General features: G+C 40.9%; 1 long non-coding RNA gene across 6 annotated transcripts; it reads right to left on the reverse strand.

Annotated features, from left to right (window-relative positions):
* Nucleotides 1–10,303: 10,303 nt before the first annotated feature.
* On the reverse strand, nucleotides 10,304–18,006 carry LOC119285635. 6 transcript variants are annotated; one of them, XR_005139575.1, is made up of 9 exons: nucleotides 17,933–18,006; nucleotides 17,542–17,804; nucleotides 16,727–16,862; nucleotides 15,202–16,541; nucleotides 13,570–15,100; nucleotides 12,806–12,901; nucleotides 12,170–12,351; nucleotides 11,777–11,967; nucleotides 10,304–10,853 (listed from the first exon to the last, which is right to left on the reverse strand). It is a non-coding gene; the product is annotated as an uncharacterized LOC119285635 (long non-coding RNA). The 6 variants fall into 6 exon arrangements; XR_005139577.1 differs by having other exon boundaries at nucleotides 16,727–16,848; nucleotides 17,542–18,000; XR_005139578.1 differs by having other exon boundaries at nucleotides 15,202–15,730; nucleotides 17,542–18,000.
* Nucleotides 18,007–24,729: the final 6,723 nt, after the last annotated feature.

The following is a 24,729-nucleotide window of genomic DNA, read 5'->3' on the forward strand; positions in this document are numbered from 1 at the left end:
TCATCAAGGATTATGATATGAGATTGCATTATCACCCCGGAAAGGCTAACATAGTAGCCGATGCGCTGAGCCGTTAAAGTCATGTCAACACCCTAATGACGGGAGATTTACCAAGGGAGTTAGCTGAAAATCTTCATGAGCTATGTTTGGAGATAGTCCCGAGAGGCTATGTAGCAGCATTGGAGATTCAGTCTACTTTGATGGATAAGATCGGAGAAGCTCAAAGGACTGACAAGGAGATTGCTTCTATTAAGGAGAAAATGAGCAAAGGAAAAGCTAAAAGATTTCGTGAGGATGAGTACGAAACCTTATGGTTTGAAGACCGTGTTTATGTGCCTAATGATTCGAAGATCAGGAAGTTGATTCTGCAAGAGGCCCATGATTCACCATATTCGATTCACCCAGGAAATACCAAGATGTATTTGGATTTGAAGGATACTTTCTGGTGGACCGGAATGAAGAAGGATATTGCGGAGTATGTAGCAGTTTGTGATGTATGTCAGAGAGTAAAGGCAGAGCATCAGAAGCCAGCAGGATTGCTACAGCCATTGCCGATTCCCGAATGGAAGTGGGATAAGTTAGGCATGGATTTTATTACAGGATAACCCAGAACTCGTTCAGGCTATGACTCGATATGGGTTGTAGTCGATCGTTTGACAAAGGTAGCTCATTTCATTCCAGTGAAGACTACCTACACTAGTGCCAAGTTGGCAAAGATATACATGACCAGGATCGTATGTATGCATGGAGTTCCATGGAGCATTGTATCAGATAGAGGAACCCAGTTTACCTCAAAGTTCTAGAATCAGTTGCATGAAACTTTGGGTACCAGGCTAGAGTTCAGTACAGCTTTCCATTCGCAGACAGATGGACAGACCGAAAGAGTTAATCAGATTTTGGAGGATATGCTGAGAGCTTGTGCGCTAGATTACGGATCTATTTGGGACGAGAATTTGCCATACACAAAGTTCTCTTACAACAACAGTTATCAATCCAGTTTGAAGATGGCCCCTTTCGGAGCCTTGTATGGAAGGAGGTGCAGGACCCCATTGTCGTGGGATGAAGTTGAAGACCGACAATTGTTTGGACCAGATTTGATTAAGGAGTCGGAACAGAAAGTGAAATTGATTCGCGATAGGCTCAAGGTAGCCCAGTCCAGGCAGAAGAGCTACGCAGATCCTAAACGCAAGGAGACAGTTTACGAAGTCGTAGACCGAGTTTATCTTCGAGTATCTCCACTTCGGGGAGTTAAGCGCTTTGGAGTTAAGGGAAAGTTAGCACCACGTTTTGTAGGATCATACAAGGTTTTGGAGCGTATGGGAGAAGTGGCTTATAAGTTGGAATTACCCGAAGGATTGTCAGGAGTTCACGACGTGTTCCACATTTCACAGTTGAAGAAGTGCCACGCGGAGATGGCTGATATACCACTGAGATACAATGCCGATGGAAGCAATTCAGTTGGACAGTGATTTGACCTACGAGGAGAAACCAGTTAAGATTCTTGAGTATGCCAGCCGAGTCACCCGCAGCAAGGTTATCAAGTTTTGCAAAGTTCAGTGGAGCCACCACACGGAGGATGAAGCCACCTGGGAACGAGAGGAAGAATTGCTGAAGGACCACCCTCACCTATTTTCTAGCCAACCCGAATCTCGAGGGCGAGATTCATCTTAAGGGGGGTAGGTTTGTAACATCCCGAATTTTTAATTTGGAATGTTATACAATAGATTATCTTTGCATATCATATTTTATTTGCATTTTGGGGTTGATCCTAGAAATTCTACGCAACTCAAGGACCCTCGGAGAGAGTTGGGGATTTCGTTATTTTCATATTTGATTTTTCTCAAATTTTGAAAATAGGATCATTTGATTTTATTTATTTTTATCTTCAATTATTTCTATTATCAAAATATGAGAGAGGGAATAAAATGACTTTCCCAAAATAAAGAAATATTGAGGATTTAAATGATAAAATCAAATAAGATTTTATTTTGGTTTTATTTGCTATTTTATTGAATTTAGGAAAAATGCGCGTTTTTCAAAATTGTATTTAGGCCCCAAATAAATGTTCATCCTATGCGGCCTGATATTAGAAGTCGGGGAAAATTTATTTCGGGATTTTTGGAGTCTGTTTAGTATTCCTTTTGTTTGTTTTTCTGCGCGTAAAATTTAAAAAAAAGGAGCGAACCGACTACGGGCCGGTTTCAGCAAGGACTCCCTGGCCGGGGCCTTTATACGGCGCGACCCCGGGGCCCGACCAGCCCAAAGCCGCCGCCGCCCCCAAACCCTAGCCCCGCCGCCCCAGCCACCGCCGCCCGCCGCCGCCGGAGCTCCGCCGCCGACGACGAGGTCGATCTCGCCGCCGCCGGTTTTTTTAGAAAACCGTTGGTTTTCGTCGGTTTTCGATCGATTTTTTTAGATCCGTTTTTTAGATAGATCGTTTTTTGCCGGTTTAGTTTAATTAGCGAGCGTTCGCTCGTTCGTTCATTTTAACGAACGCGTACATTGTTTAGATCCAGATAATGAACGTTCGTTCGTTAATCTGTTCGTCGTTTTTCTTTTTCTCGGATTTATTCCGCAATTTTTCTAATCGCGATTTCTGATCCGATTTTCGTTCTAGTATAACTTTTCGCTCGTTTATCGGAATCAGGCGATTCAAGCGCCTGGAGTTTCGTCTTGAAACCCTCTTTCCGTTTAACCAACTCAAACAAGTTTTTGCCTCTGTAAAATTTGACCTAGAACCAGATTAGTAAACGAAGCTTGTTTCTTTTGTCGTTTGTCTTTCGTTGCTTCATTCGATTTGATTCTTTTTGCCAACCGGAGTTCTTAAGTTGAACTTTCTGGTTAGATCTCTTATTTGAGTTTTACCTGTGCATTAGTTTAGTACTTATTGTATGCTTGTTTGTTTGTGATAGAGTACCCGGAGTGCCCTGCTTGCTACTTTGAATCGCTAGGTTTTATGGATCATCAGCAAGGCAAGTAACACTTTGATCATACTTCCTATTACCCAGTTTTTATTGCATTAGATCAACCCTCACACATTGCATGATTAGGATCTAATTAAATAGTTGGTTTGGGAAGTAGATGAGGTAGTACCTATTACCTGTTATTATCAAACCTTTGGGAGTTACTTCTACGTTTGCTTATTATGCCATGTTATGCTAGTAGACGTGGATTGGGTGAGTGTATCCATGACAGATGTGAGTTTGTTAAATTAATGGTTTATCTAAGGTGGCAACTTAAATACGCATCTGGGTGGATTGAGTCACCTGGGTATTCCAGCGATTGCCTGTTTTTCTTTTGGGCCGCCACCCAGGCTCAAAGGGATCATGAGATTATTCATACTAGAAACTTCCGTGTGCAGCCACAAGCTACTATGGGCTCTAGCATAGTTGACTAAGTTGTGCGAACTCTTACAGTGGTAGACTAGCAGATGTAGTGGAAAGTAGGTGTAACGGTCTACCCATTCATAAGGTGCTAGCGCTTCTGAAAGACTATGTCTCGGTCATCCGTTTCTCAAACACCATGTAGTGCGAGAATCCCAACGGAGGAGATTGAGTCTTGTGGGGAAAAGTGCGCAAACCTCTGCAGAGTGTATAAACTAATCACGATTAGTCGTGTCCCCGGTTATGGACAACTTGAGTATCTAGTACTTGGATTATCATGTAAATTTCATCATGTTACTCTAATTAATTTTGTTTGGTTTTAATGATGATGTTTAATTGGGATTGAGAGGGTGTCTACACTCTCAATGTTTAACAACCACCATGATAGTTAAATAAAATGTATTTCTTTGAAGTAGGGAAAATTGGCTTTATGCAAAACTGTAACCATAGAGCTTTCCACCAGCCAAATATGCATGTAGTATAGCCTTGTTCTTTCATTATTCTCTGTGTGTTACCTTGCCAACATATTCCATGTGCTGACCCGTTTCGGGCTGCAACGTTCATGTTGCAGACTTTTCAGACGACGAGTAAGGTGCCTTTAGGTCGTGGTTCTATAATTAGTGATGCCGTTGGAGTTGATGGACTCACTTATCTTCCAAGCCTTCCGATGTTATCATTATTAGATGGCCTTAAGCCATATTTATTGTAATAAGTTCTCTTTTGAGACACTCGATGTAATAAGTGTGTGATTGCTACTCTGTTATAAATCCTTCAAGTACTGTGTGGTGTCAGCATTACTGATCCAGGGATGACACCGGAGCACTGAGATTGGACCGTTTGAGGTTTGGTCGCTACATAACAACCGGAAGTTCAGTACTACATGGTGTGTATTTCATATAAGAAAAATACAATAAAGTGAAACAGAATGAAGTTCAAATAGACATGCCCCAGAAGTTCAACTACTTCACGCAGTACAAAAAACAACAAGTCAAAAATAGAGTGAGGTTCAAACAAACATGCCCGAGAAGTTCTACTACTTCGCGCAATGCGTTTCCATTCGCAATGAAGGCAGAAATCATGATCTCATCATTTCTCTAATTTACTTCAAAACAACAGGAATATCATTTGTGTAAATTCAAGTCCTCGGTCGGAGAAAGTTAAAAAAATATATTGTGAGAGAGGTTTGTACAAAAAGAATATCATTTGTGTAACACTGGCGAAAATGGATGGGAAAATTAAAAACGAAATTCGTCACAGAAGTTCAACGTGAAAATAGCACGAAGTTTGACTACTATAGTGAATGAATTTGAGATGAAATACTTCTAAAATTGTCGCGAGTATGAAAAAACGATCAACCCGGGAAAGTTGCGTGTTTACACCAGCTTTCCAGCGGTATATCACTTGCTCATTTCCGGTGAGTGGATGGAGAGCTACGAGCAGTGGATGGAGATCTACGAGCAAAAAAAGCACGTGAAAAACAGAGTGAAGTTCAAGTAGACATGTCGAGAAGTTCAGGTTCTTCATGTGGTGCATTTTCGAAGAATCTATTTCGCGATAAAGGTAGAACGAATTATCTCGCCATTTTCGAAATTACTTGAAAACGGCTAGGAATCATAGAAAACCATCAACATGAAAAACTTTCGCATTTTTCTTAGCTTTTCGACTATATATTATTTGCCCCATTCTGATAAAGTTTATAGAAATTACGGCGAAAATACATTTTTAGCCATTTCTAAAATTGACTTAAAACAGTAAGGAATTGGGAGAAACAATATATACCAAAAAGTCCTGCATTTTCTCAAGCTTTCCAACGCCATATAGTTTGTTGCATTCGGACATACAGTTAAAAACATAGATCGAAAATACAAACTCGGTGCAACTTGTACCGTTTTCTAAATTACTCTTAAACCGTTCAAAATTAGAAAAAACTTTTTACATGAAAAAGTAGCGCATTTTCATAAGCTTTCCAATGCCATGTCATTTGCCTCAATTAGATTAGCCGTTTACAAATGAAATCGAAAATACGAACTCGGTTGTTCGGTTTGCAAAATTTTACGATTTTCTAAATTACTCTTTACGGTTTTGCAGCAGCTTTCCAACACCATATTATTTGCCTCATTCGGATAAATGGTTTAGAAATGCAATCGAAAATAAGATTCACGTTTTTGTATGAAGAAAAAACGGTTTTTGAAACTGCTCTTAAACCGCTTATATTTTGCCAAAAAATTAACTTGGGTCATGATACTGGTGTCCATAATTTTCCAACGGTATATCGCAAGCCCCATTTGGGCAGTGTTGGTCGAAGTTCAACCTAGCACTGGGAGAAGTTCAGGTCGAACAACTCACGCAGTAAAATTGCAAAAAACGCAATTTCATCACGGCCCGAGAGAAAAATCCGCCAATGAGCGAGATTCCTATTTAAAACTGGTATTTAGTTACTTAAAAACTTTTCTAGATTACACTAACATCATATAGAACATGACTAACAAGAATAATTCGGCGGGGAAGCCACGGTTGCGAAGATAGCCCGAAGGTCGGGTTTGTACAGAGGGAAGTTCAGGCGCGTTACTCAGGCAGTTTAAGTTGTGATCAGAATATTATTCTGATCTCATGATCAGAATAGTGTTTATGTGTGTGTGTGTGTGTGTGTGTATATATATATATATATATATATATATATATATGTATGTATATATATATATGTATATATATAGACACACACACACTAGCATAAGGGCCCGTGCTTTGCAACGGGAGAAAATAAGTTAATGTGCTTCGCTAAGAAGCAAATACCAATAATTCCGATTAGGTTGGCCAGATAGAGGATAAGTTTGATGATTACACACCACATTTTTTGTCTGACTCAGTATAACGTTGTAGATCAGATCATTGATGCGAGGTGAAAAAATACCACACCAGATTATTAATTGTAGTGTCTTATAGACAATAAAAATGTTGAGCATGCAATACTTTCAATGTAATTTTACCTGGATGCAGTTGTTGTTGTTCCTCCATAGCATCAATATTTGGGTCAAAAGGGTATATTATGTGGTTGCCAAGTTCCTCCACACCACCTCCAAGATGTCCATCTTTAGCGATGTTAGGCATGACATCCTTTTTCTGATCTAGATTAATAGCTTCATTGAGATCAATTGACATATAAACGTCTGTTTTCTCGTTTGTCAGGGTCAACACTGCCTGAAGACAATTTATTTTGGTGGACGTGTAGCCTATATGTTTTGGCCGTGTGTGTCCTAACCTATGTATATATTTATTTGTCTTCCAGTTTTCATGTCTTGGTAATCAGTTTCGTGAGGGAGATAAGCAGAGCCAAATCCTACCTTATAACAAAAATATCTAGTAGCAAATCCGATAACGTGTGCATATAGGTTCGGAGGACAAACACATGTGTGCATGCTAACACATCCGTGTGATTTACCAGTCGACATACATGCACACTGACATGTTGTAACACGTTATCTTGCAAAGTTTCACGTATTGCTCGCAGAGCCGTAATCTTCCAAGATTTCTCCTCCATGAGAGCTTGTCCATCTCTGTACCCGTCGTGAAGCGAACCTTGCAAGTTTCACGCATCGCCCGCAGAGCCGTAATCTCAATAGATTTATCTTGCATGAAAGCTTGTCCATCTCTGTACCCATCGTGAACCGAACCTTGCAAGTTTCACGCATGGCCCGCAGAGCCGTAAATAGATTTCTCTTCCATGAGAGCTCATCCATCTCTCTGCCCAAGATCGATTCTCTAGATTCTTTCCGTAATTATTATGTTGTTTGTTTTATTTTATTTGAGTTGCATCATGTCATCAAGATAAATTTCACATGGTGAATTCTCTTCTATACCTACTGGTAAAGGGAACAATTTATATAGAGTTATTATAGCCCCAACAAATCACATAAAAGGTTTTCATTGTTTTTGTTATCCTTCACCCATTTATTTCCTATGCTTAAATGGAAAAAAGCAGCGCACAGCCACCCGGGCTGCTCCCCACGTCCCATCTAACACCCTCGCATCCATTAGGCCCAGCTGCCTCGGTCCCTTGACGCAGCTCCTCAGCGCCGCCGCCACACACAGACGCACGCAAGCGTTCGCGTCCCTGCCCTTGCCCGCGCCAGCCTCTAGCCCCGCCGGCTGCCCCACGGGTCTCCCCCTTAGACTCCTCTTCCCAAGCCTCCCCAGCAGAAGCCCCCGCAAGACGTCATGGCCTTCCCCGGCTACAACGTGACCCTCCGCCGGCACCTCGAGCTCTGCCCCAACTCCATCCTTGCCATCCTCTTCTTCGATCCGGCCGCCCAGATCCGCTCGTCTCCACCGCCTGGATACCGCTCTGAACCTTGGACCCCATCTCCAGCCGGCCTGCTACCTCGTCCCATCGATCGGGCCATCTTCGATAGGCTGCTCCGCTCTTCTTCCTCGGAGATATTTTTCGATTGGTGATGCATAAATGCGGCAGATCTCCACGTTTGTTTTGCCTTTACTGTTTGATTCTTGTGACTAAAGAACGTATATAAGTTGCTAGGATTCGATGTAATATAGCAGGGTGGGACTATTAGTTACAGAAGAATTTCAAAAAAAAATTAACACAATGGATCGATAGGCTAGACTAGACGGGTTGCATCAAATTGGTTTAGTTGGGTTGTGCCCAGATGGCCGATAAAGGCCAACAGGTAGCTTCTCTCGATCTGATCCAGTTCAAATCGATCGATTCAACTGACGTACGAAACTTTTGGAGGACGGACCGAAAACGGACGAAAATTAGGGAGGAAGAAGCGATAACCCTTTTATTAGTAGGTATATATATATATTAATGGTCCGTGCGTTGCAACGAAAAGGATCCGTGCGTTGCAACGGGAAAAAATTCATAATATTAATGGTCATGACCACATTTTGCTGCATCACCAAGGTACGCTATCACTCTCGATTTCATGAAATAATAAAAAAAAATCTTGAACATATTTTTAATTCTGAACAGTTTTTAAATTAATGTACACTTTTACAATTTTTCAAATATTTTTAAAAATTAAGAACTTTCATAAATTCATGAAAATTTTATACGATTTGCAAAAACATTTTTTTTAACTATGAACATTTTTATGAAACCATTTTCTTGAATCTATGAACTATTCCAGAATCCACGGACATTTTTCTGGAAATTAGCGAACATATTTGAAATGCGTGATAATTTTTTGAATTTGTGAACACTTTATGAATGAATAAACTATTTTGTAAGTCACGAACAGTCTTTGAATTTTTATATTTTTCCATTCTTGAACATTTTTTGAATTGGCAAAATTTTGTTCAATTTCATTAAAAAATACACGAACTTTTTAAAAATCATGAATTTTTTTATTTCGCGTGAATTTGTTTTCAATATTTCGAATATTTTTTGAATAAGCTAACATTTTTTTGACAAAAACGCAAACATTTTTTAAATTTGTTAAACATTTTATTTCAAATTTCTCATTATTTTAAATTTTCGAAACTTTTGAAGTCCACTTTTCCTCTTTGCCACCATCAACGTTGTTACTTTGTCCATCTATACACGTCTAACGTGAGGCGTTGAGCTTGGTCATCACAACATAGCACCTCATTTTCACAAAGCCCCTCCATGCATCAACTTGTAATCATGGGGCCTTGTAATGATAGTAGGTGACACTCATGTCTCATCCACACTTGCTGGATGCCTGGATGCAGTATCCCCGCGAACGACGATTGCTTTCCGCTAATAATTACAGGGAAAGGGTGCATCTTTACGGGCGTCGGCACCGCGCGTGCAAGCTGGGACACTCGCTTACATCGCAAAAAGTATTTATGTCTGAGGCGAGGGCAGTGGCTATCACACGAGAAGATTCATGGCACCAGTGGCAACATCCGACGCTAATGAGTTTGGGGAACACCAATGGTTCCCGGTTAGCATCTACAGTAGCACCGAGGCAGTGGCCCCGATGGTATGGTGGATGCTTCAGTGTGTCTCGCACCGTTGTGGAGCGACATGGAGTAAAGGCAGCCCCCCTCCTATGGTTGTGGTGATGGTCTAAGGTGGAGAGTCGTCTCACCAATCTGCCAGGCACAAACTGATAGTTGCCATGAATAACAAAAAGTAAAATAAATATGAACAGTACTCGAGTTATAGTTGAAGAAATCATATGAACTGTACCCCACTAAAAATATTTGCCTACCACAGAAGGGCAAAGAAACTTGCCGCAAAATCGACTTTAACGTGTCCGCACTATGACCCCTCGAACCAAGTGACCTCCTTAGATAAAATTAAGCTATTTCAAAATCGTCAATCAATGGTAATCTGGTTTTGGAGTGTTAATCTAAAGTTTATGTGTTGTTCTCAACTTCTTCATGCTTCCTTTCTAAAAATATCAATTACAATTTTCCTTGGAAAAATAATGAAAGCACTTTTTGTTATACACCAATTCTTGATTTAAAAGTAAGAAAAAAAGTTGCAGTTTCAGAAATACATAGAAAGGAGGCCAACTACATGCACTGGAAAATATTTTGAGTTTGCATGGCAACAATACTATCCTTGACAGTATCAACACTTCAACATGATAAGTTTCTTGTACAATATAGGTTGGATATGGTAGCCATGACCCCTGCTTTAATTGTCTACCCAGAGCAAAAGTCCCAACCTGCATAATGCGTAATCAGTTGAGGATGGGATGCTTGATGTCCTTGAATTTGGAAAGAGGATTTCAGCGGCAACTGTACAAAGAGTTTAGCGAACGGGGTGTGAAGACCACTCCGAAGCTCCAATTTTTATAGCCATCAACCTCCCCTCTTTTGACATGCAAATTCTATATATGTTCAAGTTGGAGGCTGCAATTTGAAGCCATGCACTGAACGTGTAGCATTCTGAGAATGCATTATATCAGCCATGATCATTTTTGGCTAGATTTAAATCTCAGATAATGGCTCATTCAAAATTATAGTTCAGAAGAACATTCTAGGTTATGTAAAAAATTACTCCCTCCGTTCCGAAATAATTGTCGCTGGGGGCATCTTTCCGACCAGGTGAAATAGTGTGAAATTACAATACTACCCCCGATTTGATCCATCGGGAGGCGTCTTCCTCCGTCGCTCCTCCCCTCCGCCAGGCTTCTTCGCCGTCGCTGCTCCCTTTTGCCGGGCTCCTCCGTCGTCCGCATCTCCGGCGTCCTTCCCCGCCGCGGTCCGCAGCTCCCTTGCCGGCCGGACGCCCTTCCCCGCCATGGTCCGCAGCTCCCTCATAGGCTGCCCTTCCGCGCCAAGATCCGCAGCTCCCTCGCCGACCGCCCTTCCCGCCGGCTGCCTGCTCCACGACAACTTCGGATCCTTCGTTGTTGGCCACAGATCCTTCGCCGGCCGCCTCCCCCCACTCCAATCAAGAGCTCAAGGTCAGCCGCTGCGCTGTCCACTTCTGCTGATCCTCTCGTCTCTGCTCCTCTCCACTCCAATCAAGAGAATCTGCAATTGATCCAAAAAACAGGTCAATTGATGTCAATTTGATTAACTAAATCATCCAAAAACCAGAATGATAAGTCCATATGGTACTGTTGATCCCAAGACCGGAATGACAAGTTCAGATGTTCCTCAGTTGAGGAATTTGATTAACTAAGTCATCCAAAAACCAGAATGATAAGGCCCCATGCTACTGTTGATCCCAATTTCGATGCATATCAATTGATGTTTGAGTTCTCCAAATGAACAGGAGTACTCCTCAATTTTGATATGAAATCACCATGATACCGTAGGTCCTTAAGCCCTCCTGTCAAACAAAATAATGTACTGATCTTGAAATACTCCTGTCAAACAAAATAATGTACTCCTCTGACAGGAAGACGACTTGGCGATTAGTCGGCGACTAATCAGCGACTCGAAACCAGGGTAAGTAGTGCTGCCACTCCTAATTAACTGAAGAAGATCTTGAGCCTTTTAAACTACAGCAGCAGCAGTATACAAATAAGCAATCATTTTTATGCTCTGCTCATCATCTCCGGACAGAAAATTACTCATCGAACTAAATACTCAACTTGGTACAGGCAACTTAATTTACTTGAATTCAGGGTACAAAATAATCACAGGAGTCTTGCTTCAAAATGCGCAGGCAGGATTCTATGTTCGCCACATCAAATAATCATAACTCTAAATCACAGTCAAATAATGTATGTGTATCAAACCAAAGAGGAAGTTCTCTTCCAAACAGAATCATTGGTGCTAACACCAATATAATCTGGAAAACACACATAAAGCTAAATGACAAAAACACCACAATCTTCTGAAATTGAGGGACGTATTTGCTTTCGAAGTGTTCAGACTCTGCCCATACTCAGTAATCTGAAAACTGTACCAAGAGACAAAACAACAACATCTTCTGAAGTTGAACGTACCTGCCCATCTTTGAGCACGCCCCTGTAAACACGGCCGAAGCCGCCCTTGCCTATGAGGTTCTTGTCGCTGAACATGCCGGTGGCCTCCTCCATCTCGTTGAGGGTGAACACCATGGAGCAGTTGCGCTTCTTCGGCGCGGGCAGCGGCAGCGGCTCCTTCACCTGCCACAGCTCGGCCGTCTTGTACACCCCTGCAGAAGAAAAAATCAGATAACCAAATTCTCATGGCATACTTTTTTCTTTTGGAAATTTTCATGGCATACTTTGAAGAATGTTGCACTGAAGAAACAGATGATCATACAGTGACAAATCACTTTGCCAACAACAAAGTGGGAATGAAATAGAGGGTTGCACTCACAACAAAGTGGGAATGAAATAGAGGGTTGCACTCACAAGGATTCAACTGGTCAAGTGATTTGCTTCTCCTCTCACTCCAACCACAACCCAATCTTCAGTCATCTCACTGGTGTTGCAGGTTTAGTGTGATGACAGTGCTCGACCGTCTCCGTTATTGACTTGCTGATGATCTTGATTGCTTGGACCGGCAAGGCTGCTGGCAGTATACCAACCGGGACCTAAACCGGAGCATAATCAAGAGTAAGCATGTCCAATTAGGCACGGTAAAGAGAATGAGAGACACAGTAACACAGCAAAACGAAATTCAGTAAACAAAAACACTAGACATAGTCCATCAATGTGTATTTCTGAAACTGAAATAAAATAGTGAAATGTCATCTGGACAACACATTTATTTTCTCGGCTTGATTGTATTCGTAGCAGGAGTATCAAGATTCAGTTGCAGGCTTTTTTAGTTGGTCTTGGTCATAACATCTGAGGCTAGATATCCTACAGGTTTTAATACAGTGGTCAACAGATAAACATAGCTGGGCATCCATTTTACTCCTACATGTTGGAATACATGTTGGAATACAAAAAGGAAACCAAACATTTTACTCATTGGTTAATTCATTGTACTCATGCCTGTAATTGTACTCTTGCAAACATTTTACTCCATGCTACTCTGCTCACCTCAGCATGCTTGGTTAAGTACTCCTTCAGCAAACTGTCCATCAGCAAACTGTCTTTTGCACACCTCAGCATGCCGTCCCTTTTCGATCAAATTATCTACAGAAACATTGTACATTCAGTTTTCAGCTGGAACATGAAGCAAAACAGATCAAGAAAATGCAAGATTACTTGTCTTAAATGTACTCTAAATCTTGCAACCACTACTCCAAAATAGTACTGGAAAACTACTGCAACCAAAACAGTACTGAATCTGATTTGGCCTTCTTGCACTGAATACCACCAAATTTGATATACTGGAAACTACTGCAACCAAAACAATACTATACTCCATTTTACTCCAAAATTAAGCTACTGCATTACTGAGGCTTCATGTGCAAAAAAATAACAGTAGCTACTACTGCTTTCAGTAGCACAAGAACTACTGCAAGTACTGCAACCCCAAAGCAGATACCATTTCATAAAGAAGAAAATCAGGAAGAGGAACTTTGCTTCTAGCAAGTCTGGTGGATGGTCTGTACAAGTACAGATATACTGCTGGCATTACTGCATTTCAAAAGAGATGACTCCCCATCCAGAATTACAAAGAAGTAATGGAGGAAATAAGGGAAGCTGTCTAAACTCTACTGGATCAAGAACTACTGCAAGTACTCCTGGATCAAGAACTACTGAATCCGTCTACTGCAAGTACTACTGGATCAAGAACTACTCCAAGTACCATGCGTGGAGAATGCAAGTACTCAGCGTGGAGAGGAGAGAGGCCGTACCATGCGTCGATGTGTGAGGACAACAACGAGATGTGCACGACGGCGACGTGGAGGCTCCGGCGCCGTTCCGCTGCTCCGCCGTCGCTCTAGGTCCGCTTGGGCGCCAGTCCACATTCATGCCCCCTAGCCCGTATCCAACTCTGGCGCCGCTACACATCCATGCCTCCGTCGCAGAGAAGCTCGTCGAAGACGCAAAAAGAATCAATATTTTTTACCGGTGTGAGTGAAGGCGGGGTGGTGGGAAGAAAGGGGCGGTGGAAGAGGCCGACGACAGGAAGAGGAAGAGGCCGGCGACGAGGAGAGGAGGGAGGCGGCGACGAGGAAAGGGAGTGGCCGGCCACGAAGAGGAGAGGCCGGTGAGGGAGAGGCGACGAGGGAAGGGGATAAGGTGGCCGGCGAGGGAGAGCGAGCAAGCGAGCGGTGCGAGCGAGCGAGCGGATAAGGTGGAAGGGTAAATCTGGAAAGTGGAAAAGATTCATAGCGTTGCGGAATTTGTACTGGGATTGCCCAGCGACAATTATTTCGGAACAGAGGGAGTACTATCTGCTAGATACTCTGTAGCATTGGTAAAACATAACTACACATGTGACAATTCTAGTCCTCTATGTCAACAACTGGAGCTACACTTACGCAACTGACGTAATCTTGGAGCAGTCTATGATTCCGATCAAAGTATTTGCTATGGATGCACATATGATGAAAGTATGTTAAGAATTTGCAGACAGTCAGGGCCGGTCCTGAGATTTTGGGGGCCCAGGGCGAAACTAAAATTCGGGGCCATTAATACAGACACCATAACAATAACGATCATTATATATATAGGATGCGGATATTTCAAACATAGGGCAAATGCACCTGAATTGGAAAAAAATATTAGAAAACTAAAGGAGTCAAAAAGTTTCGGGCAGAAACTACTCTCATGGTATTCTCAGCGAAAATAATTGCAGGCCCAAAAAATGTGAATGGTAACATTTATAGAGTACTATCAATTTTGTCTTTTTGTCCAGGATACCATGGTAGTCATTCCTTCGCGAAATTTTTCATGCATTTATATAGTACTACGCGAAGTCATCTTTGTTAAAGTAAAAGTTTCACTTTCTTTTTACTCTTCTCATTACTTTTAAAATATAAAATTCAGTTCGGGTGCAATGGGACCAAAGACACATTGGCTATTTCTGTTATATATTGGACTATTACCAGCTAACACTTGAATGCAAATTAAGGTATTATTTATGTCACGTAACCTGTACATATTACCTTAATATAATTCTACATCCCTCGATGCAAAGCAACATGTGATGCAAAGTTAACCTAAAATTAACTGGCGGACTGTGTCGTGCATCCAATGTGTTAAGAGTGTTCTCAGGGTCACTTACACTCACATTTTCTCCATGTATTCCATTAGCTTGCCCATCCATAGCTACTGTCGCAAACTCTATATTCGTCCAAGCATCAATGGCATTCTCAAAAAAATTATCAATGGCTCATCTTTGTGATTTTATCAACTCATCCACAAATCCTTTCCATAGTTCTGAAATCCAAAAAACGCAGAAGATCCACAAACCAATTATAATGAAATATCTTAATATAATTGACCTATATAGATAACTAATTAGTGACTGATGGTATTACCCGTGTAGGTACAAAGGTTCCGGCCGGCAAGACAAGAAGTGGTTAACTGGTGATCGATTGATGCCCTGGTTGGATCCAAGGAGGAGTTCCCTAGAGCTCTAGGCGCAGCATTAGAGAAGCGATCAGATCACACAAAGAGGCGCCAAGCCGGAGCACCAGAGTAACAATCTCTCCGTTGGCCGAAGCTCTCCGATCTCTGCACCGTAGCCGCCGCTGATTGCCGCTTTCATCGCGTACAGATAGATCGTGGTCGCGTAGTTGCATCGCGAAGGAAAATTTTAGGAAACGAGCAAAAGAAGATGAAAGAACGACCGTAGATAGCTCTCGGGCTCCCGTAACGTGTGCCCTTTGACTATGCGATACCCATACAGGCTGGCAATCGCACGTCGCAGTAGCGAAAAATTAGGCCATGGGCTACCGGCCGAATGCATGCATACTAGGCGTGGGGGCCCCTGTAAGGTGGGGGCCCGGGGCGACCGCCCCTCCTGCCCCCCTCAGGGCCGTCCCTGCAGACAGTAAGGCCTACAAACTGAACTGAAACAAAATGTTAATCCTCTCCACATTGAAACTGATTCCTACATGAGGAACGTCACACAAAGCAAATCTGAATCCAAAAAATACTAACATCAAGCGACAACAACATAGAGGGCTACCTCATCGCCGTTGAGATATGCACAAAATGGTTTGCTAGCTATCCATCCAGATAACTGCAATACTGATGTTCAAGCAAACAAAAAGGTGTAATCCAATCCAATTAATGTCAAATAAACAATACTCATGCTAGAGTTCGTGTAACAACTAATTATCCTTGTCATTATCCAGTATTTCATCAGCAGCAGCGACTATGTGCACTATAATGCCAAGACCAATAAATGCATCTTCTAAAATCAGCTATCATAGACCTTCCACAGGTATCCCTTAGAATCTGAGGAATGCATCGTACACTCTTGTATTACAGAGTTCCATCATGTGGTTATATGTATGCTGCTGATGAAAACGGCCTAGTAGTTTTGAAGTGTTGTAGTAGCATTCCTCAAAAAGGTCAAACCCAATTAGCAGATACTTCTATGCAACCCAGTTTGATGTTACCAAAATGGTCAAAATAATTCAAGACATGTGAACTAAACCAAGGATGGTGCTTGCCAATACCTGAACCCATAAAACTAACTACTTGTCATAGACGGGAGCAACTTGAGGCCAAAGTTGGAATCAGCTCATGTGGTCTAGCAAAGGAAGATGTGATATAAACAATGGCAGACAGCTCATTCAAAATTTTAAATACAATGGCACAATATTGAATCCCCAACAACCATATATCTTGACAATTTAAATCCTTGAATCTGCAACAAATCGAGAAATGAAATAATTGTATAGAGAAGAAAAAATGGAAGACATTGAGAATGCAATCTCTATCTGATGCATCTTCATGGGTGCAAATAATAGATTAACCTATCCAGAAAGTGCAATGACAACCTTAAGAATATGCTCTCCTGATTCAGATTGGGATTGGACCGAAGAAGCTCACCTTGGCCTCTTCACATAAGTCGATGCTTGATGCTCCCCAAGCCGAGCCATGGTCTTTATTGCCGCATCCAAACCTGCTGCGGCACGTAGCACACTCCTATATTTCGGCAAGCCCAAATTCACCTGCATTATTAGATCTACAAAAAAATCATTACCAGGATTGCAGAACAAATACACAAGGTTTGGCACTTTTGCTGGGACTAAGCTACATAGTACATACTGAGACATAAGCCATGTACTGAAATAACTACTCTGTACCCAAAACCAAATAATCATCTAACCCAAAATAGCTCTTCCATGCATCACATGTTTAGATTCAAATACTGCAGCCGTCGACACCTCTACAACAATACTATGTTACCCGCCATTAATCATTCATATGATCCTTAGATCATCGATCCACCAGTACTGGTACTACATGAGTCAGGAAAGAAATCTTCCCTTTTCACAACAAAGATAGCACACTACCCACTTCCTTATTTGTACAATGTACTGTGTGTAATAGTACAAAGCCTATACCCCTTCATTAATCACTCACACTCTCCCACTCACTTTGTATTGTCCTCATTCTCTCTTCTCTACACCATCCCCTTGACTGATACTCCCTCCGTTCCAAAATGAGTCATCTATTTTGGAACGGAGGGAGTACATAGCAGCACTAACTAAATTTTGTCACTTGATCACACAATGTATCACACATTCAAACTGTCCATGTAAGATTTGGCACACAAGATCATCAACATGAGTCTCCCTCAATTGCATATACATGCACAAAAAAGAAGTGGAATTCAGAAATTAATCAAGTAGATGTTGTACCTGAACCTCCTGTAGGATTTGGGGGAGGTTGTCAGCGAGCCAGGCATCCAAGTCCTCATGCGACGACGGTGCGTCGACGGAGAACAGGATCTCGGCGGGCACCATGGTGGAGGTCATGGCGGGTTGGGCGGCGCCGGATCGGGTAGAGGAGGTGGAGGGCACGCAGATCCGGGATGGAGCTGCCGGATCTGTCCAGTGGAGGTCCCGTGGCGGCGTTCGAACCTCCAAGGTGAGCTCGAGGACTAGGCATTGGCGCTGATCTCCTGGAGAGAAGGATAGAAAAGGAGATGAGAGAGAGAGAAGGCAGGGGAGCGGCGGCGTGACCTGGGAGTCGCTAGCGGTGGCGCCGGTCGCCGGATGATTCGCGAGAAAGGCCGGGTAGGAGGCGCACGGGAGGAGGAGCTCGGGGTCGGGCGCTCTGCGGGCGCTGGTGGTGGCGGCATATGGGAGCGGCGGCACTCGGGCTGGGCGGGCCGGATCTGGATCGAAATGTTTTTCCACTTTAAAAAGGAGCGCGGGTTGAATATCGAAAACCGTAGGGACTTTTTTGCAAAAATTGGTGACGACGTACAACTAGAAGCAATAGTTGGTTTATTAATAGGTAAAGATAAAGATAAATAGTATATATATATAGTGTTATTATTCATCACCCAGGGTGCAAAATAATTTATTCTTCACCGAGGTAATCTTACGATCATTTCATAAATAAATTACATTTTAAATACAAATATTTACATTCATATTGATTTATTGCATAAAATTTGACATAACAAAAGAAATATAAGTCAAAAATTGTATTTTATGTACATTTTACACTATGTTTTTACATTTTTAAATTTACGTAACATAAAAAACAATTACGACAAAATTATAGGTTTTCTTACATTCTCTTTTTATGTCTAAAATAAGACAAAATTTACGAAACGTAAAATTACGGTGCATAGTTGTTAAAATAGAGGTGGATGAAGAATAACTATCCCTCATACAGGTAGATGGTAAAACTGTGTCTACCATAGCTTGCCACAGAACTAGTTAAGTTTCCCTAAACTTCTAACGGTTCAAAAGTTATCAAAAAATATGAAATAAATATGGGAGCATCTCTCTAATGTAATAAGATGATCCAACGGAGGGATTGTCAATATATGCATCTATGTGTCCTCGACAAAAATAATAAGCATTTCAGCTCACTGCGACATAAATATATACTGAACTATTTGTTTTTTTGTCCAGGACACATACAGTCGTATTTTTTAATCCCTCCGTTGGATCATGTTATATATTATAGGTGTGTTGGTTTAGTATTTTTTTCAAAAAATTTGAAAACTTTTGCACCGTATATGGTCGCGCTATTCGTCACCCTAGGTGAGGAATAGTTATTCTTCACCCCTCTCTATTTTGACGTCAATGCACCGTATTTTTAGGTTCCATAAATTTTGTCTTATTTCATACGTAAAAAGAGAACGTAAGAAAATATATACTCGCCGTAAAAAATATTTTATGTTATGTAAAATTACGAACGTAAAACATATATAAAATGCGATATTTCTGGTCTTATAACGTATTTTTTTGTTTTTTTATATCAAATTTTACGTAGTGAATCAATATAAGTGTAACTATTTGTATTTCAAATGTAATTTATTTATGAAGCAGTCGTAAGATTACGTCGGGTGAATAATAACTTATTCTGCACCCTGGGTGATGAATAGTATCACTATATATATGTGTATATAGAAGTATATGGTCATTTTCGAGTACAAGGCCAGCCAAAAAAATTTTTAATCTATCCTATATTTTCAATCTAATCAATATACTGAACACGTCAGAAGGACTCGGAGGTCGCAGTCTCCTACTTTTGCGGCAGATCGGAACGTGGACGACAAGCCGCCTAGCTACAAGATCGACTCTCTAGAATTGTTTTACTTTTGATCACCCTGCACACATTTTCTCTTTGTCGCGTAGTAGCAGCATGTGGCGAATATTCCCCGTTTAAGATAACATATTTTAGTACACGGATTGCCTGCGGGTAGCTAGTCAAGCGCAAAACATATCATCTTATATTATCGCACACAGTGTCGAGCGGACACAAACATTTCTCAAGTTCTTACTAGTCTTTCGCTCTTCGCCATTGATCTCTCTCCACATCATTGAGAAGACACAAAGGCAACAGGAACGGGTATATACCCATACGGGCAGCGCAGAATATGTCGAGCTCTGAGATGGATTCCTCTTCGCTGAGCAGTGATACGTCTCCAACGTATCTATAATTTATGAAGTATTCATGCTATTATATTATCAACCTTGGATGTTTAATATGCTTTTATATGCTATTTTATATGGTTTTGGGACTAACCTATTAACTTAGAGTCCAGTGCCAGTTTTTGTTTTTTCCTTGTCTTTGAGTTTTACAGAAAAGTAATGTCAAACGGAGTCCAATTGACGAGCCGATTTTTGACGATTTTTTATGGACCAAAAGAAGACCCCGGAGTAAAAGAGTTGGGCCAGAAGAGTCCCGGGCTGTCCACGTGGGTGGGGGCGTGCCCACCCCCTAGGCGTGGGCCCCTGCCTCGTGGACGCCTCGGGCACCTCCTTGACGTGAGTCCGACGCTAAAAATTCATATAAATACAGAAACCTTAGAAAATTAACCTAGATCGGGAGTTCCGCCACCAGAAGCCTCCGTAGCCACCAAAAACCAATCTAGGCCCTCTTTGGCACCCTACTGGAGGGGGACATCATCACCGGAGGGCATGGAGGAGGATCCCGGAGGGGACATTATCATCATGAAGGCCAAGGACCAGAGGGAGAAACTCTCCCCATCCAGGGGGGAGGCCATGGAGGAGGAAGCACAAGGGCGAGAACGTCTCCTCCTCTCTCTTGGTGGCACCGGAGTGCCATCGAGAGGGGAATCATCGCCGTGGTGATCGTCTTCATCAACATCACCATCATCATCACCATCCTCATCTCTTTTACGCGGTCCACTCTCCAGCACCCCACTGTAATCTCTACTTGAACATGGTGCTTTATGCCACATATTATGATTCAATGATGTGTTGCCATCCTATGATGTTTTGAGTAGATATCTTTTGTCTTTGGGTTGATTGATGATCTAGATTGGTATGAGTTGTATGTTTTACTTTTGTGTTGTCCTATGGTGCCCTCCATGTCGCGCAAGCGTGAGGGATTCCCGCTGTAGGGTGTTGCAATACGTTTATGATTCGCTTATAGTGGGTTGCGTGGGTGACTGAAACACAAACCCGAGTAACGGGGTTGTTGCGTATGGGATAAAGAAGACTTGCTGCTTTAATGCTATGGTTGGGTTTTACCTTAATGATCTTTAGTAGTTGCGGATGCTTGCTAGAGTTCCAATCATAAGTGAATATGATCCAAGTACAGAAAGTATGTTAGCTTATGCCTCTCCCTCATATGAAACTGCAATAGTGATTACCGGTCTTGTTAATGATTGCCTAAGACAATTCCGCACACTGATCCACCATTATTCCACACTCGCTATTTATAATATTTAGTAATATATTCTAACTTCATGATAACAGCACCTAACTTTATATTTTAGCTCTCCGATATCATACAAAGTTATCCTCTTCATACCCACAACATTGTTTTATTTCTCGTTGCTAGTTGGTAGCAAACGTTCGGTGTATGTAGAGTCATATCAGTGGCAGATAGGGCTTGAGAGAATATTGATCTTACCTTTAGCTCCTTGTGGGTTCGACACTCCATACTTATCACTTCCACCTTTGAAAATTGCTACGATCATTCCTTGCACTTGGGGATTATCAAGCTCTTTTCTCGCGCCGTTGCCGAGGAGCAATAGCGTGGGATTGATATTCTCGTGTGTGCTTGTTTGCTTTCTTCACTAAGTAGATTTTGTTTTTCCTTTTTGTTTCTGTTTAGTTGTGGGTGAAACATACAAAAAAATTAAAAGAATGAAAATACCATAAAAAATTACTTGCCTTTCATGCCTAAAAAGTTTTTTAAAAAGAGAAGTGATTGGAAAGTTATGCATTGAAGAAGTGAGGGTCGACCTTGAGCACTCGTGTTCATGCTCACAGAAACAATGTAGAATTTTTCATGGAAGTTTCTCTATAAATAGTTATCCCCTTATATATAAAAATAACGTGCCAAGCTTTGGTTTTAGGATGATTAGATTGCTTGTTTACTATGTGCGGAACAAAAACAGAAACTTTGGCTGTAGCGCGTGATTTTACATTTTTTACTGGAAAGTCAAATGGGTCTGAAACTTTTTGCACATTACTTCTGTGTAAATTGTTCAAATTTTCAAACTTATTGCATAATTTTTGGAGATACAAAAGTTTATTAAACCTTCAGATTACTACAGATTGTCCTATTTTGGACATAATCTGTTTTCCGTCTGTTGTTTGCTTATTTTGATGAATCTGTGGGTAGTATCGGGGGGTATACAGTAGATATAGTTCTAATATGAAATTGGAATGAGTTTGCAACAGTACCTAAAGGTAGTGATTTGCTTTATTATACTAACGGATCTCACAAAGTTTTTGTTAAGTTTTTTGTGGATGAAGTGTTCAAAGAACGAGGAGTTACCAATGTGAGAAGAATAAAGAGAGGCAAGAGCTCAAGCTTGGGGATGCCCAAGGGACACCAAGTAAATATTCTAAGGATACTCAAGCATCTAAGCTTGGAGATGCCCCGGTTGGCATCCCATCTTTCTTCTTCAACAATTATCGGTATACCTCGGTTTTTGTTTCGTTCACATGATTTGTGTCCTTTGTTTTTGTTGTTCTTCCTTTATGAACCATGCTAGTATGTGATAGCCCTTAATTGATTTATAGAATGCTTCATGTGCTTCACTTATATCTTTTAAGTATGATCTTATAGAATTACTCTTTGTGCTTCACTTAAATCTTTTGAGTATGGTTTTATAGAATGCTTCGTGTGCTTCACTTATACATTTTGAGCTTGGACATTGGTTAGTTTATATTAATTGTAGAAAGCTACATGAACTTCACTTATATCTTTTGGAGTATGAATAATACTATCATCTAAAGCGGGTTTGGAAGAGTGTCAACTCTAGGAACTAGTGATCCCGCTATTTCGAATGAGAAGAATTTTGCTTATGTGGAGAGTAGAAAAATTTCTATGCTTGTAGATCATGAAAAGAATGTTTTATGTGATGGTTATATTGTTGAAATCATTCATGATGCTACTGAAAATTATTATGAGGGGGGAATACATGCTTGTAGGAGTGCAATAATATCAAGTTTTTCTCTCTATGTGCTTAAAGTTTTGAAGTTATACTTGTTTTTCCTTCCTATGCTAGTTGATTATTGTTCCCATAAATTGTGTTCTCACAAAATCCCTAGGCATAGGAAGTGGGTTAGGTTTAAATGTGCTAGTTATATTCTTCATGATGCTCTCTTTATGTTCAAGTCTTATCTTTCATGTGAGCATCATTGAAATCATCATGCCTAGCTAAAAGGCATTAAAGAAAAGCGCTTGTTGGGAGACAACCCAGTATTTACCCTTACTATTTTTGTGTGTTTACATGATTAAGCTAATGTATTAATCATGTATTATAGCTTCTGTTTCAATAAAGTGCCAAGTAAGACCTTTGGGAAGACTTGGGTGAAAGTTAATGTGATCTTGCTGTAAAAAAATAGAAACTTTGCGCTCACGAGATTAGCTGCCATGTTTTACAGAAGAGTGCTTTGGTGCTGATTCTTTTTTTAAAAGATTAATAGACAAATTCCTCACGTCCACCAATTTATTTCATAATTGTTTGAGTAGCAGAAGTATGGTTAGTGTTCAGATCATTACAGACTGTTCTGTTTCTGACATATTCTGTTTTCATTGCATAGTTTGCTTGTTTTCTAGTTTCTATGACTTATATTTGTCAATATAAATTGTAGGAATGATATGGTACAGTAGGCATTGCATGAGAACAATTATGAACCTTTTCTTTGACAGTACCAAAGTGAATGGTTTACTCTTTATCATACTAACCTATCTCACGAAGTCCCGTTAAGTTTTGTGTGATTGAAGTTTTCAAGCTTTGGGTGAGATATCGATATGAGGAGAATAAGGAGTGGAAAGACCCTAAGCTTGGGGATGCGCAAGGCACCCCAAGGTAATATTTAAGGAAGACTCAAGCGCCTAAGCTTGGGGATGCCCCGGAAGGCATCCCCTCTTTTCGTCTTCAAAACTATCGGTATACCTTACTCGGAGCTATATTCTTATTCGTCACATGATATGTGTTTTGGTTGGAGCGTATTTTCAATTTTACTTGCTGTTTGAATAAAATCATTGGATCTGAAATATTAAATGAAAAGGAATCCTCCCATGGCTAGTTAATTATTTGACTACTCAGTGTCCTTCACTATTATCTTTTGGAGTAGTTTGTCATTTACTCACGTGCTTCACGTATATCCTATGAGTAAATGGTTGAATAATTGAATATCATAAGTATGAATTTATATATGTTTCATATGCTTATACCATGGGGAGTAATGACTTCACATAGAATAAGTATAGGTAGTAAACTTATTGAAAGTTAGCAAACGTAGAATTGGTCACTTGAACAATTCATGAAAGAATATTGAAGGAAGACAGATTTCACATATAAATATACTATCTTGGACATCTTTTGTAATTGTGAGCACTCATTAAAATATGACATGCTAAAAGGTTGATGTCGGACAAGGAAGACATCGTAATGGGTTATGTTTTCTTATATCCAAAATAAAGTATATTTTCTTGGATCATCCAACATGTTGAACTTGCTTTCCCCCCTCATGCTAGCCAAATTCTTTGCACCAAGTAGAGATACTACTTGTGCCTCCAAACATTCCTTAAACCAGTTTTGCCATGAGAGTCCACCATACCTACCTATGATTGAGTAAGATCCTTCAAGTAAGTTGTCATTGGTGCATGCAATAAAAATTGCCTTCTAAATATGTATGATCTATTAACGTGGAGAAAATAAGCTTTATACGAACTTGTGACGTGGAAGAAATAAAAGCGATGGACTGCATAATAAAGGTCCATATCACAAGTGGCAATATAAAGTGACGTTCTTTTGCATTAAGATTTTGTGCATCCAACCATAAAAGTGCATGACAACCTCTGCTTCCCTCTGCGAAGGGCCTATCTTTTACTTTTATCTTCTACCTTATGCAAGAGTCATGGTGATCTTC

Source organism: Triticum dicoccoides, chromosome 4A (genome assembly GCF_002162155.2).
Source record: "Triticum dicoccoides isolate Atlit2015 ecotype Zavitan chromosome 4A, WEW_v2.0, whole genome shotgun sequence".
Taxonomy (NCBI): Eukaryota; Viridiplantae; Streptophyta; class Magnoliopsida; order Poales; family Poaceae; genus Triticum; species Triticum dicoccoides.